The sequence below is a fragment of the Herpailurus yagouaroundi genome, unplaced genomic scaffold (genome assembly GCF_014898765.1).
Source record: "Herpailurus yagouaroundi ecotype Mexico unplaced genomic scaffold, PumYag 211, whole genome shotgun sequence".
Classification (NCBI taxonomy): domain Eukaryota; kingdom Metazoa; phylum Chordata; class Mammalia; order Carnivora; family Felidae; genus Herpailurus; species Herpailurus yagouaroundi.
The window spans coordinates 459,314-474,387 of NW_024412442.1; the positions used below are offsets into that span (position 1 = coordinate 459,314).

The following is a 15,074-nucleotide window of genomic DNA, read 5'->3' on the forward strand; positions in this document are numbered from 1 at the left end:
CTTTATAAAGATTAATTATAGTATCATTAAACTGGTGTTGTTTTCAGTTTGTAAAAACTTTGCACTATAGCAACTGCATTTAGTTTCTTAAAACAGTGGGAAACAGTGGGAAATTTGTGTTTAGCCACTTTTTATTTATCTTTTATTATTTATTTTAATAGATAGGAGATCCAGTATAGATACTACTAGAAAACAATACTCAAAAAAGCAGCATTTATTTCATCTTTTTTACTTGGCTTCTTGCTGACTTAATACTTATTGGCAGCTGGAAACAAGTATACTTTGAAAGTCTGACCCCTGTGGACTGAAGATTGGAAAAGTGTGTTTTGCTGTTTTCATGAAATCTGATAAGTCAATTTAAAGTGAAATTTAGTAAGTTCAAACAGATGTTGGTTTAAGTGCTGAGGGAAAAAATAGACTTGAGATTTTTTTTTCTTCCCACTGAAATAGCTGCTATTTGATAGAATTAGACAGGAATTTAAAGATCATTTAAGTAGAATTCAGTTTTACTTTTCAGTCCTGTGGTAAGAAATCCTATTAACAAAATATTTAAAGTTCTTCTAAAATGTATGATTTAAAAACATTCATAGTGACCACAACATAAAGTTACTTAAGAAATATGTCACATGTACTTAATTAACAGGAAGTATCTGTTTGCACTGAATAAAAAACATCCAAATTCCATGCATATATATTCACTGTCAGTGCTGTCCTACATCTTGTACCATTTTATATTGCAGGGATATTAATGTATACTATTGCATTTATGAGAAATACAATTAAAGCCAACAGCTGGTGCCTCATAATTTCAATCAAGATATTAGTATTGTATGATACCAGGTTTAATCACTATTTGGTACCTGAAGCTTTTCCCCTCTGAACTGATTGTTTTGATATGAAGAGATCTATGAACTCTGCATTTACTAGGGCTTCTGGGAAACATTACAGGTTAACAGATCAAATAAATAGAGTTTTGGGGGAAGGGTGCATCTTTGAAATGATGATATTTCCTGCTGCCCCACTTGGCACTCTGGGAAATGCATAACTACAACCAGACCATTTCTCTGAGTTTAAGACACTGAACAGTTTTGGGGCGCCTGGGTGGCGCAGTCGGTTAAGCGTCCGACTTCAGAGGTCACGATCTCGCGGTCCGTGAGTTCGAGCCCCGCGTCAGGATCTGGGCTGATGGCTCAGAGCCTGGAGCCTGTTTCCGATTCTGTGTCTCCCTCTCTCTCTGCCTCTCCTCCGCTCACACTCTGTCTCTCTGTCTCTCAAAAATAAATAAACATTAAAAAAAAATTAAAAAAAAAAAAAGACACTGAACAATTTTGCCAATATGGTGGGATATTTTTCTAAGATAAGTTGGGTTGAGAGATGCCTGGGTGGCTCAGTCGGTTAAGCGTCCGACTTCAGCTCAGATCATGATCTCTTGGTTTATGGGCTTGAGCCAGCATCAGACTCTGTGCTGACAGCTCAGAGCCTGGAGCCTGCTTCAGATTCTGTTCTCTCCCTCTCTCTGCCTCTCCCCTGTCACGCTCTGTGTTTCTCTGTCTCAATAATAAATAAATGTTAAAAAAAATTATAAGTTTGGTTGAGACTTTTGGTTTAAAATAGTGTTTTGAACCAACATATTTATACCATTTCCCTCATGAAACCCCACTAACATGAGAGAAAAAAAATTAAGATGCTTATTTTGACAAGGACAGAGTACAAGAAGAGAGAATAGCAATACCAATTTGGAAATCCAGAAAGAAGCTGATGACTATGATTGATTTAGCATGTCCCAAAAAGTTGGATTCTAATGTGGCAATGGGTAAAGTCAAATTGTGTACCCCATAGAATCCCCCCAAAGGCCCAGGAATTGCTAGAATTCAGGACCTTTATAATGGGCTAATAACATGGGCATTATTTTAAGTTCTGTTTACAAGACCCATATCCTATCCCTCTTTGAAACCTAAATAACTACCATGCTGTATCCTGAAATATTATAAATATTTATTATTGAGATTTATCTGAAGAGCATAGACAGGTCTCTAGACTGAGAGCAAAAGGCAAAATGAAAGGTACACATTACATACAAGAAATGAGGATAAAGTGAAAGTTTACATAGTGAATATGGAGACCCTATATCCTTTGTTATTTGATTTCTATAAGACTGTAAGCAAAGGTTATATAACTGAAATAGGATGATAAAATACTTTGGAATGGAGTATCTCATCATTTTAAGAAGAAAAGGCTTAACAATGCTGAGATGGGGGTCCCCACAGTGAATCAGAGTATTTCATCAAAGCTCATAATCAGGGAAGTCTGGGAATATGGCAGAGAAGGAGGACCTTCAGCTCACTTGCCCCATGGATAAAATATAACACTCACATAAGCTAACTAATTCAGAAAACAACCCAAAGACTGGCAGAACAAACTCCATAACTGAAGGTAGAGAAATTGCCACATTGAAGAATTTCTGGTGGCAGCAAAAGTTTTGGTGGTCTCATTTTGCAAGCAGACCAGTGCATACCTTATTAAAATGTGCCCCACTCAGCCAGGGACCAAACACTGACCACAACAGGCAAAGAGAGCCTCTACATATGACTAGACTGAAGGAAAAAGTGGCCAGGTCTCCACAGCAGGGCACACACAGCACACAGAGGAGATACTCCCAGGACTGCTAGGTCCTGAGGAATAGGGAACACTGCACTACAGGGTACTATAGGACCTCTTCTTCATAAAGCCATTACTTTCAAGAACAGGATATGTAACTGACTTTCCTACAGGAACAGACACAGATAGTTAGACCAAATGAGAAGAGAGAGGAATTTGTCTCAAGTGAAAGAACAGGACAAAATCACAGCAAGAGACCAAAGCAACATGGATACAAGTAATATGTCAGAGAATTAAAAGGAATGCTCATAAAGATACTCACTGGACTTGAGAAAAGAGTGGAGGGCATCAGTGAGATCCTTAACAAAGAGATTAAAGAAAAAAAAATGAGGGAATAAGTAGCAGGCTAGAGGAAGCAGAAGAATGAATTAATGATCTGGAAGACAGAGTAATGGATACTAATCAAACTGAGTAGGTGAGAGAAAAAAATATGTAAAATGAAAATAGACTTAGGGAACTCAGTGATTCCATCAAGTGTAACAACACGTGCATTATAGGGATCCCAGAAGAAGAACAGAGAAAAGGGGGCAGAAAAGTTATTTAAAAAAATAAAACATGAAAACTTCCTTAATCTGGGGTTGGAAACAGACATCTAGATCCAAGAGGCACAGATCCCCCCAAAAAAACTCAACCCAAGGAGGTCCACACCAAGACACATAGTAATTAAAATGACAAAAGTTAGTGATAAAGCAAACATTTTACATGCAGAAAGAGAAAAGAAGACAGTTACACACAAGGGAAATCCATGAGGCTATCAGCTGATTTTTCAGCAGAAACTTTGCAGGCCAGAAGGGAGAGAGAGGCATGATATATTCAAAGTGCTGAAAAGAATAAATCTGCAGCCAAGAATACTTTATCCAGCAAGGCTATCATTCAGAGTAAAAGGAAAGATAAAGAATTTCTCAGACAAACAAAACTAAAGGAGTCTATGACCACTTAACTGGGCTGTAAGAAATATTAAAAGGAACTCTTTGAGTAGAGTTCTTAAAGGTCTTAAAGGTAAGACCATAAATAAGAGTATAAAAAATTGGAAACAAAATACACTAAAAATAAGCCTATCTGTAAAAGTTAATTAAGGGTTTCAAAATATAAAAGGGCATAAATAATGACACTATATACCTAAAACTTGGAGGAGGTGTAGGATGAGGAAGAGGAAGAAAGAAGCTTAATTTTAAGCTTAAGTGACCATCAACTTCATATAGAATGCTATATGCAGAAGATGTTATATACAAACCAGATGGTAACCACAAATAAAAAAAAGTAATAGATATGCAAAGAATAAAGAGAATGGAATCTAAGTGTACCACTAAAAAAAGCCAGCAAACATAAAAGAGAACAAGAGAAGAAAGGAACAGAGAAAAACTAAACACACACACACACACACACACACACACACACACAAATAATAAAATGGCAATAAATACATATCTATCAGTAATTACTTTGAAGTAAATGGGCTAAACAATCAAATGACATAGAGTGACAAAGTGGCTAGAAAAAAAAAAAAAGAACCACTTACCTGCTTCTTACAAGAGACTCTTTTCAGACCTATAGACACCTACAGATTGTAAGTGAGAGGATGGGGAACATTAATCATGCAAATTGATGTCAAAAGAAAGCTGGAGTAGCAATGTTTATATCAAAATAGACTTTAAAACAAGAGTCAAAGAAGGGCACTATATAATAATAGAGGAGACAATCCAACAAAAAGATACAACAATTCTAAATATTTATGCATCCAACATGGAGATACTCACGTATATAAAGCAGTAATAACAAACATGAAAGAACTAATCGTTAGCAATACAATAATGCCAGGGCTTTATCACTCTACTTACATAAATGGACAGATCATCCAAACAGAGAATCAGCAAGGAAACAGTGGCTTTGAATGACCAGATGGATTTAATAGATTTATTCAGAACGTTCAATACTAAAACATCAGCATACACATCCTTTTCAAGTGCACGTGGAACATTGTCCAGAATAGGCCCCATATTAGGCCACAAGACAATCCTTAACAAATTCAGAAAGACTGAAGATATACCAGCCTCTTTTCTGACCAGACCACTGTGAAACTAGAAATCAACCACAAGAAAAAATCTGGACCACAAAATACATGGAGCTGAAATAACATGCCACTGAACAATGAGTGAATGGATCAATCAAGATGTCAAAGAAGAAATTAAAAATGGAAACATGGAAACAAATTAAAATGAAAAACACTTGATCCAAAATCTTTGTGATGCAGCCAAAGTTACACTAAGGGAACATTTATAGAAATACAGGTCTACCTCAAGAAGCTATAAAAATCTCAAATAAACAATCTAACTTTACACATAAAGGAGCTAGGAAAAGAAGAAAAACAAAACACCCAAACAGCAGAAGGAATGAAATAATGAAGACTAGACAGAAACAAATGAAATAGAAACTAAAAATCAATAGACCAGATCAATGAAACCAGGAGCTGGTTCTTTGAAAAGATCAACAAAATTGATAAACTTCTACCCAGACTCATTAGGGGGGATAAAAAAGAAAGGGGGTGGAGGTAGAGACAAAGGAGGAGGAGGAGGAGGGGGAGGAGAAGAAGAAAAAGGACTCAAACAAAATCACAAATGAGAAGAAATAACAACGAACACCACAGGAATACAAACGATTTTAAGAGAATATTATGAAATATTGTATGCCATCAAATTGGACAATCTCTGAGAAACACATAACAAACTCTGAGAAACCCATAAATTACCAAAACTGGTGCAGGGAAAAATGGAAAATTCGAACAGACCAATTACTAGCAAAGAACATGGAATCAGTAATAAAAAAAATTCCCAACAAACAATAGTCCAGGACCAGATGGCTTCACAGACAAATTCTATTTTTTTTTAAGTTTTTATTTAAATTCCAGCTAGTTAACTTCCAATGTTATATTAATTTCTGTTGTATAATCTAGTGATTTCAACACAATACCACACCCGAGGCTCATCACAAGTGCCCTCCTTAATTGACATCACCTATTTAACCTATCTTCTCACCCACCTCCCCTCTGGTAACCATCAGTTTGTTCTTTGTAGTTAAGAGTCCGTTTCTTAGTTTGCCTCCCTAGTTTGTTTTGTTTCTTAAGTTTCACATATGAGTGAAATCATATGGTATTTGTCTTTGACTGACTTCTTTCACTTAGCATAATACACGTACCTCCATCCACATCATTGCAAGTGGCAAGATTTCATTTTTTATGACTAATATTCCATTTTGTATTCACACCACATCTTCTTTATCCCTTCATCAGTCAATGGACATTTGGGATCTTTCCATAATTTGGCTATTGTTGATAATGCTGCTATAAATATCAAGGTGCACTGTAGTCCTCTGAATTAGTATTTTTATATCCTTTGGGTAAATCCCTGGTAGTGCAATTGCTGGATCATAGGGTAGTTCTATTTTAACTTTTTGAGGAATCTCCATAAGGTTTTGCAGTGTGGGTACACCAGTTTTCATTCCCAGCAACATTATAAGAGGGTTTCCCTTTCTGCACACTCTGTCCACACATTTTGTTTCTGTGTTGTTAATTTTAGCCATTCTGATACGTGTGAGGTAATATCTCACTGTGGTTTTGATTTGTATTTCCCCGATGAAAAGTGATGTGGAGCAATTTTTCATATGTCTGTTAGCCATCTGGATGCCTTCTTTGGAAAAAATGTACAGTTCTTCTGCCAAGTTTTTAACTGGAATATTTGATTTTTTAATGTTGAGTTTGATGTTTTTTATATATCTTTGGATACTAACCCTTTATCAGATATGTCATTTAAAAATATCTTCTCCCATTGGGTAGGTTACCATTTAGTTTTGTTGATTGTTTCCTTTGCTGTGCAGAGACTTTTTATTTTGATGAAGTCCCTATAGTTTATTTTTACTTTCATTTCCCTTGCCTCAGAGACATATCTAGTAAGAAGTTGCTACAGCCAAGGTCAGAGTGTTCTCCTCTAAGATTTTGATGGTTTCCTGTCTCACATTTAGGTCTTCAATACATCTTGAGTTTATTTTTGTGTATAGTATAAGAAAGTGGTTCAGTTTCATTCTTTTGCATGTTTTGTCCAGTTTTCCCACACCATTTGTTGAGGAGACTATCTTTTTTTCCATTGGATAGTATTTCCTGCTTTCAAGAAGATTAAGTGGCCATCGAGTTCTATGTTCATTTCTGGATTTTTTTATTCTGTTCTATTGATCTATATGTATATTTTTGTGCAAGTATCATACTGTCTTGATCATTACAGCTTTGCAATATAACTTGAAGTCTGGAATTGTGATGCCTCCAGTTTTGTTTTTCTTTTTCAAGGTTGCTTGGGTCTTTTGTAGTTCCATACAAATTTTAGGATTGTTTGTTCTAGCTCTGTGAAAAAATACTTTTGACACTTTAATAGAGGTTGCATTAGATGTGTAGATCGCTTTGGGTACTATAGACATTTTAACAGTATTTTTTCTTCCATTCCATGAGCATGGAATGTTTTTCCACTTATTTGTGTCATTTTCAATTTCTTTTATCAGTGTTTTATAGTTTTCAGCGTACAGATTCTTTGCTACCTCTTTAAGTTAGGTTTATTCCTAGGCATCTTATGGTTTTGGGTGCAATTATAAATGGGTTTGATTCCTTGATTTCTCTTTCTGCTCTTCATTATTCGTGCATAGAAATGCAGCAGATTTCTGTATGTTGATTTTGTATCCTGTGACTGAATTAATGCATCATTTCTAGCAATATTTTGATGGAGTCTTTTGGGTTCTCTGTGTAGAGTATTATGTTATCTGGAGTTAGTGAGAGTTTGACTTCCTCCTTGGCAATGTGGATGCCTTTTATTACTTTTTGTTATTTGATTGCTGTGGCTAGGACTTCCAGTATTATGTTCAGTAACAGTGGTGAGAGTGGACATCCCTATCTTGTTCCTATTTATAGAGGAAAAGCTCTCAGTTTTTCTCCATTGAGGATGATATTAGATGTGGGTTTTTCATAGATGGCCTTTATTATGTCAATGTACGTTCTGTCTAATCCTAGTTTGTTGAGGATTGTTTTCACCATGAATTGATGTTGTACTTTGTCAAATGCTTTTTATAAAGCATCTATTGAAATAATCATATGGATCTTATCCTTTATTTTATTAATGTGGTATATTACATTGATTACTTTGCAGTGGGGGCACCTGGGTGGCTCAGTCTGTTCAGGGTTTGACTTTGGCTCAGGTCATGATCTCATTGTTAGTGGGTTAGAGCCCTGTGTTGGGCTGTCTGCTAACAGGTCAGAGCCTTGAGCCTGCTTCTGATTCTGTGTCTCTCTCTCTCTCTCTCTCTCTGCCCCTCCCCTGCTTGTGTTCTCATTCTCTCTGTCTCTCAAAAATAAATAAACATTAAAAAAAATAATGTTTAATTTGCACATATTGAACCACCCTTGCAGACCAGGAATAAATCCCACATGATCACAGTGAATGATTCTTTTAATGTACTGTTGGATTCAATTTGCTTAGTATTTTATTGAGAATTTTTGCATCCATATTCTTTAGGAATATTGACCTATAGTTCTCTTTTTTAGTAGTGCCTTTATTTGGATTTGGTATTAGGGTAATCTTGGCCACATACAATGAATTTGGAAGTTTTCTTTTCTTTTCTTTTTTTGGAATAGTTTGAGAAGAATAGGTATTAACTCTTCTCTAAATGTTTGGTAAAATTCACCTGTGAAGCCATCTGGTCCTGCTTTGGTTTGTTGGGAGATTTTTGATTATTGTTTCAGTTTCTTTGCTGGTTATAAGTATATTCAGGTTTTCTATTTCTTCATGTTTTAGTTTTCGTGGTTTATAAGTTTCTAGGAATTTATCCATTTCTTCCAGGTTCTCCAAGTTGTTGGCATATAGTTTTTCATAATATTCTCTTCTAATTGCTTGTATGTCTGTAGTGTTGGTTGTTATTTCTCCTCTCTCATTTGTGTTTATTTATTTAGGTCCTTTCTCTTTTCTTTTTGACATGTCTAGCTAGAAGTTTATCAATTTTATTAATTCTTTCAAAGAACCAGATCCTGGTTTCATTGATCTGTTCTCTTGGTTTTTTTTTTCTGTGTGTGTGTTTGTTTGTTTGTTTGTTTGTTTTTTACTTTGTATATCATTTATGTCTGCTGTAATCTTTACTTTTTTCTTTACTCTGCTGGCTTTAGGCTTCATTTATTGTTCTTTTTGTAGCTACCTTAGGTGTAAGGTTAAGTTGTTTATTTGGGATTTTTCTTCTTATAAAGTATTTTTTTAAATTTATTTATTTATTTTGAGAGAGAGAGAGAGACAGTGTGAGTGGGGGGGAGGGGGAGGGCGGGGAGAGAGAGAGAAGTTTGAGAGAATCCTAAGCAGGCTCCACACAGTCAGCACAGAGCCTGATGCGGGACTTGAATCCATGAACCATGAGATCATGACCTGAGCTGAAACCAAGAATTGGATGCTTAACAGACTGAGCCACCCAGGCACCCCAGGGTTTTTCCTACTTCTTAAGGTAGGCCTGTATTGCTGTGTCCTTCTCTCTTAGAAGTGCTTTTGCTGTATCTCAAAGATTTTGGACCTTTGTTTTCATTTCATTTGTTTCCATGTACTTTTTAATTTCTTCTTTGAATTCCTGGGTGACCCATTCATTGTTTAGTAGCATGTGTTGTAACCTCCGTGTGTTTGTGGTCTTCCTATTTTCTCCTTGTGGTTGACTTCAAATTTCATGGCATTGTGGTCAGAAAATATGCATGGTGTGATCTCAGTATTTTTGTATTTGTTGAGGCCTGATATGTGACCTAATATATGATCTATACTGGAGAATGTCCCGTGTGCACTTGGAAAGAATGTGTATGCTGCTGTTTTAGGATGGAATGTCCTAAATGTATCTGTTATTCCAGCTGGAGCCATCGTTTTTTTTGTTGATCTTCTGCATAGATGATATGTCCATTGATGTAAGTGAGGTGCTTCATACAAAGGAGGGGAAATGGCAAGAGCACACACATACTAAACATGCTGGAATAGCATGTATCAGGGGAATTTATAGAGACAGCAGTAACAGAAGTGTGTGAATCTCCTGTTGGCCATTAAATTCTAGGCCAGTGCCAAGAATTGAAGCTGCAGTGGAAGTCAGACTTAGCAAGAGACAGTCTAACTATTTGGCAATGTAATGTTAAGTTATGATTAGGGAAGTACCAGCCCCTCTGGTGTGATTAGTGACTAAGAAACAATGGTGATATGTCTTAGCAGAACCTTGTCTTCACCCTTATTATTACAGAAGTCTGGCTGTACCCTGTGCCATGGAGTAGATGGGGACTAAAGGTACTACTATAATCAGAAACACGTTTGATGACTCCCTGGACGGAATATACTCATTGTACTGTTTTATATGATTTGTTTCTAGGTCCATACTTATGTCACGTAAGCATGATACTGGCTTGTCTCACTCTAGTAAGCGTACAAATTAGTGTATTTCAAGTACATCAGGAACGTAGGAGTGGGTTAGCAGATCTGGGCTGAGATTAACTGGTCTTGGCACTGTTTTCTCACATATTTTGGTGTCTGCTGGCTATTGTCCTGTCTAGAATGACCTCAGCTTTTTTTCCAAGTGCCTCTTACATGCTTCTGGAAGGCTTTCTTGTTCTTATGGTGATGACAGAGGTCAAAGAGAAAGCAAGCAGAATAATAAGGAAACTACTGGCCCCCATGTAAATGACTGCTCCTGGCATGCAAATAAGGCTATGGATATACTCTAAGGAAGAAAAAGATCCTTGCCTAGTAAGATGGGATCACTGAAGATGAGAAGCTAGAAATGGGTACACACTGTCCTGCCCTTGGATTTCTCCAGAATTGCAAGAAGACCATCCCAGATTCTTGCAATTTTTATAGTGATAACTTTTTTGTTCATCTGTCTGATATTTCAACAAGGAGAGAGAACACTTCACCTTCTAACACACTTACTCTGCTTCTGAAACTTTCTAACACACTTGATCTATGTATCATATAATAATATTAACAAATGAAACTGATTGCCAAAAGTGGATCTTAGATCCCAAGGTTTAAGAGAAAGGAAGTCATTTGGGATGGTTACTTCCTCCAGAATGATAGAGATCATTGGAGGATGCTTGAGAAAAATCTTAGAGGTCCTCAGAAGACTGTTCTCAACCTTCATGCTATATTTGTGGATGGTAGTCCTGTAAACACTTTCCATATGAGAAAGTATATGCTCTTTGGACTGTCCATACAAATGGTTTTACCCCATCCTTCTCAGGGGAAATAACCTGCATTCTGAGGATGGTCTTCAATTCTCACAGCTCTTAGAGAATTGATAGTGGAATGGGTTATTTTGCTTAGGGGACACATTTTGTGATCAGAGTAGTGGATTGAGAGATTAGGGTTAATATGCCCAACAATAATTTCCTTAAACACTGTCTTCCAGACAAGGAATTCATCGACAAAGTTTACTAGAAACTGACTCTAGTCTACTAATTAATCCTGGTCTTGGATTCTTAGTCCCAGATCATGCAAATGAAGATATATCAGTTGGCTATGGCTACTTAACAAACTACCCCAAAGCTTAGTCGTTTAAAACAACCACCTTTTATTATTCCTCACAAATCTATATATTAGGTTGGCATTATGTACTGGGCTGATCTGGGCTGAGATGAACTGATCTTGGCTGTGTTCTCTCACATGTTTTGGGGTCTGCTGGCTGTTGCCTTGTCTAGAATGACCTCAGCTTTTTTCCAAGTACTTCTCATACACCTCTGGCAGGTTCACTTGTTCCTATGATGATGGCAGAGGTCAAAAGAGAGAGCAAGCATCATTGTGTAAAATAGAAAATGGAAACACACATGGGCTTTTTAATTTTCTGATTACAGTACATTTGATAACATTTAATTGCCTGAAGCAAGTCACAGCCTGATCTCAGAGTCAGAAAGGGAAAGGACTTTGAGTTTATAGGGCAAAGCATATGGATATAGAGACAACATTAATTGATGGCATTAAGCAATCAATCTGCCATAGTCTATCTCTTGTTCAAAATTATTTATTGCCTTCCAAATGCAGAATACAGTCAATCCCTTCAAGTCCTCAAAGAATCTCACCCAATTATAGCATCAGGCTAAGAGTACAGTATTTTATGGTATATTTTAAATCAGGATGTGTCCTTCTTAATCCAGAGACCTATGAATAAGTTTGTTAATACTACAAACATCCAACATATGGGTTAAACTAGAGCAGTATAATTACAAGAGAAATATCCGTTCAAAAAAAGGGAAGAAAGAAAATCACATAGGAGAGACATTTGTCCATTGTAATTCTGAAATCCAGCTGCACAAATGCTGCTAGGTGTCCCTTCTCTGAGGTTAGAGACTATTCCTTGATTAGGCCCACTTCTGCTGTGTGGGAGTGACTCACCAGCTCATTTTCCTTCATCTTTTTCCATAGCTCTTTTTCCTTCATCTGCTGGGATGTACTTTGTTTTCCCTGCTCCTTTGACCACTTCTGACAACGACATCACTGCTCTCTTAGCAGATTTCTCATCTCTTAACAAGTTGTGCCCATTTAGAAATGTAGCAGATGAGTTGTTAAAAGTTCATCCCATTTCTCTAAGATCACATAGGGTCAAGTTGATGTTTTTACACAGTTTTAAAAATATGAATAAAAATATGCTGTTGTTTACCTGTTACAAATAAGTATGATTCAAAGAAATGCCTCATTTTGTTGTTTTGTTAATTTTAACATCATATTTTATCTTAAGAATTTTCATGGACAAAGGAACAAAACAATGTTGCCTGATGTTGTTGTGTTACCACGGTGACAAGCTTCTGCCAGTGAAGCATATTATTCAGGAGCATTATTGCTTCAATATTGGTGTGCTTTTACATCAAGGCGTTGCTCCTTCAGTTTTGAAAGAGGGAACTTGAGAGTAGTACAGAACAGGAATAGTGTGCCATTTCTCACGGGCATTGTTTGTATCTCTTTTATTATGTTATATGGTCAATGAACTTGGAAGCCAACAATTTATATATCTGTTAAAGAGAGGCAATGGTTCATAGGCCTTCAATATTTCTATAAGGGTAAATTTTGTGCATAATATGTAGTAAAGGAAGGGCCTATTATGTCTATAATAAATGTGATTTCAGGAGAACTTGGTTTAAAATTTTTCTCTGTTAATCATTCTCATATTTCACACTAAAATTCAATAAATTTTATGTCGTTTTAATGCACTTTAGTATATTTATTATAAAAGTCATAGATTTTTAAATTATTTTTCTCATTTTGACTATGTTATGCTAAGTGATTTTTTCCAAGTCCATCCTGTTAGTTTTAATATCCCCTTTCCTCTATAATTTGCAGATTTTGGAAACCAATGATCTACTTCACTGGAGAATTAGTTGGATGATAAATCGTACTTAAGTTTCCCAGGGAAGGGTTGTCATCAATATATTCTATAATTATTCTTTTAATAATATTTGTTGATTTAAACTAATACAACCTAATTGCTCCCCAAATTCATACAAGAAAATAATTTGAAGAAATATACATGTAAATGAGCTACTGCAACAGAGCAATAAACATCAATAAAAGGAAGTAATTATGTTTACTCTAAAGTTCCAAATAGGGAGAAAAGTGTACAAATTTCAATAGTATGGGTAGCAATGTGATCACCTATGATTTCTATAGGAGAAAATATAAATGAAGAGGTTCAGGAACAGGATAAGAAAACAACAACAACAACAAAAACAGATTAAAACAAAAAAAATTGAATTTCTACGCTAGGTCTTTATTTTAAGACTTGAAAGAAAGAGCTCATTCTCTTTTCCTTCTTTCTTACCTCCATCTTTGCCTTCCTCCTTCCCTTCCTTCTTCTTTATACAATATGAAATGACAAATAGCTATATCACTTATTATGCATAAACATGATGACATTGATTTAAGAATGTCAGGAGAAGAAATACCCAAGTTATCTCCCTTAGTTATTATTGCAATGGCTTTAATGAGAAACTAGCATACAAGTCAAAGCAGAATTTTCATTCAGCCACGGTAATGACTACTTTGAGCTCAGGACAATAGATTACACATTTTCATTCATTTCTCAGGGATTAGTTTCCTACCTTGCTCTTGGTAAACACTCACTCTTATGTGGAACCTGAGAAACTTAACAGAAGACATGGGGGAGGGGAAGGGGGAAAAAGTTAGAGAGGGAAGGAAGCAAACCATAACAGACTCTTAAAAACTGAGAGTAAACTGAGGGTTGGTGGGGGGTGGGAGGGAGGGGAAAGTGGGTGATGGGCATTGAGGAGGGCACCTGTTGGGATGAGCACTGGGTGTTGTATGGAAACCAATTTGGCAATAAATTTCATATTAAAAAATGATTTTTAATGAGAAAATGTTTCTTAAAAAATGACAAAAGGTTTTCCATAGGATTTCAATGATTTTCTATATCTAATGACAAATGGAAAGAAAGTGTGATATGGGAGTTAATGGAGATCAGTCCCAAACTTGGGTATTCCAGTACCAAATCATATGCATTTTCTTGGCCTCAGATTTCTTTTTATTTTTAATGTAGATTCAAGTTAGTTACCATTTACTGTAATATTGGTTTAAGGAATAGAATTTAGTGATTCATCACTTATATATAACACCTAGTGCTCATCCAAAAAAATTCCCTCCTTAAAACCCATCACTCATTTAGCCCATGCCCCCAGCTACCTTACCTCCATCAACCCTCAGTTTGTTCTTTGTATTTAAGAGACACATATGGTTTGCCTTCCTGTTTTTAACTTATAATTTTACTTTTATTTCCCTTTCCATATGTTCATCTGTTTTGTTTCTTAAATTCCACCTATGAGTGAAATCATATGATATTGGTATTCTTCTGACTGACTTATTTGGCTTTGCATAATACACCCTAGTTCCATCTACATTTTTACAAATGCCAAGATTTCATTCTGTTTCATTGCTGAGTAATATTCCATTTTGTGTGTGTGTGTGTGTGTGTGTGTGTGTGTGTGTGTGTGTGTGTATTACATACACATACATACACCATATCCCTTCATCAGTTGATGGACATTTGAGCTCTTTCCATAATTGGGGTATTGTTGAAAGCACAGCTATAAACATTGGTTTCATGTGTCCCTTTGAATCAACATTTTTGTGTCCTTTGATACAACATACCTAGTAGTGCAATTGCTGGGTTGTAGGGTAGTTCTATTTTCAATTTTTTAAGGAGCCTCCCATACTGTTCTCTAGAGTGGCTGCACCAGTTTGCATTCCTATCAACAGTACAAAAGGGTTCCCCTTTCTCTATATCGTTGCCAACATCTGTTGTTTCCTGAGTTGTTAATTTTAGCCATTCTTACAGATGTGAGGTAGTATCTCATTGTGGTTTTGATTTGTATTTCCCTG

At 36.1% G+C, this 15,074-nt stretch overlaps 2 long non-coding RNA genes across 2 annotated transcripts; one reads left to right on the plus strand and one right to left on the minus strand.

The window, feature by feature from the left end:
* Window positions 1-319: 319 nt before the first annotated feature.
* LOC121016525 (uncharacterized) lies at window positions 320-7,542 on the plus strand. The gene is made up of 3 exons (XR_005784334.1): window positions 320-331; window positions 2,163-2,167; window positions 7,443-7,542. It is a non-coding gene; the product is annotated as an uncharacterized LOC121016525 (long non-coding RNA).
* Window positions 7,543-11,242: 3,700 nt separating this feature from the next.
* Window positions 11,243-12,766, minus strand: LOC121016526 (uncharacterized). Its single transcript, XR_005784335.1, has 2 exons — window positions 12,081-12,766; window positions 11,243-11,447 (listed from the first exon to the last, which is right to left on the minus strand). It is a non-coding gene; the product is annotated as an uncharacterized LOC121016526 (long non-coding RNA).
* Window positions 12,767-15,074: the final 2,308 nt, after the last annotated feature.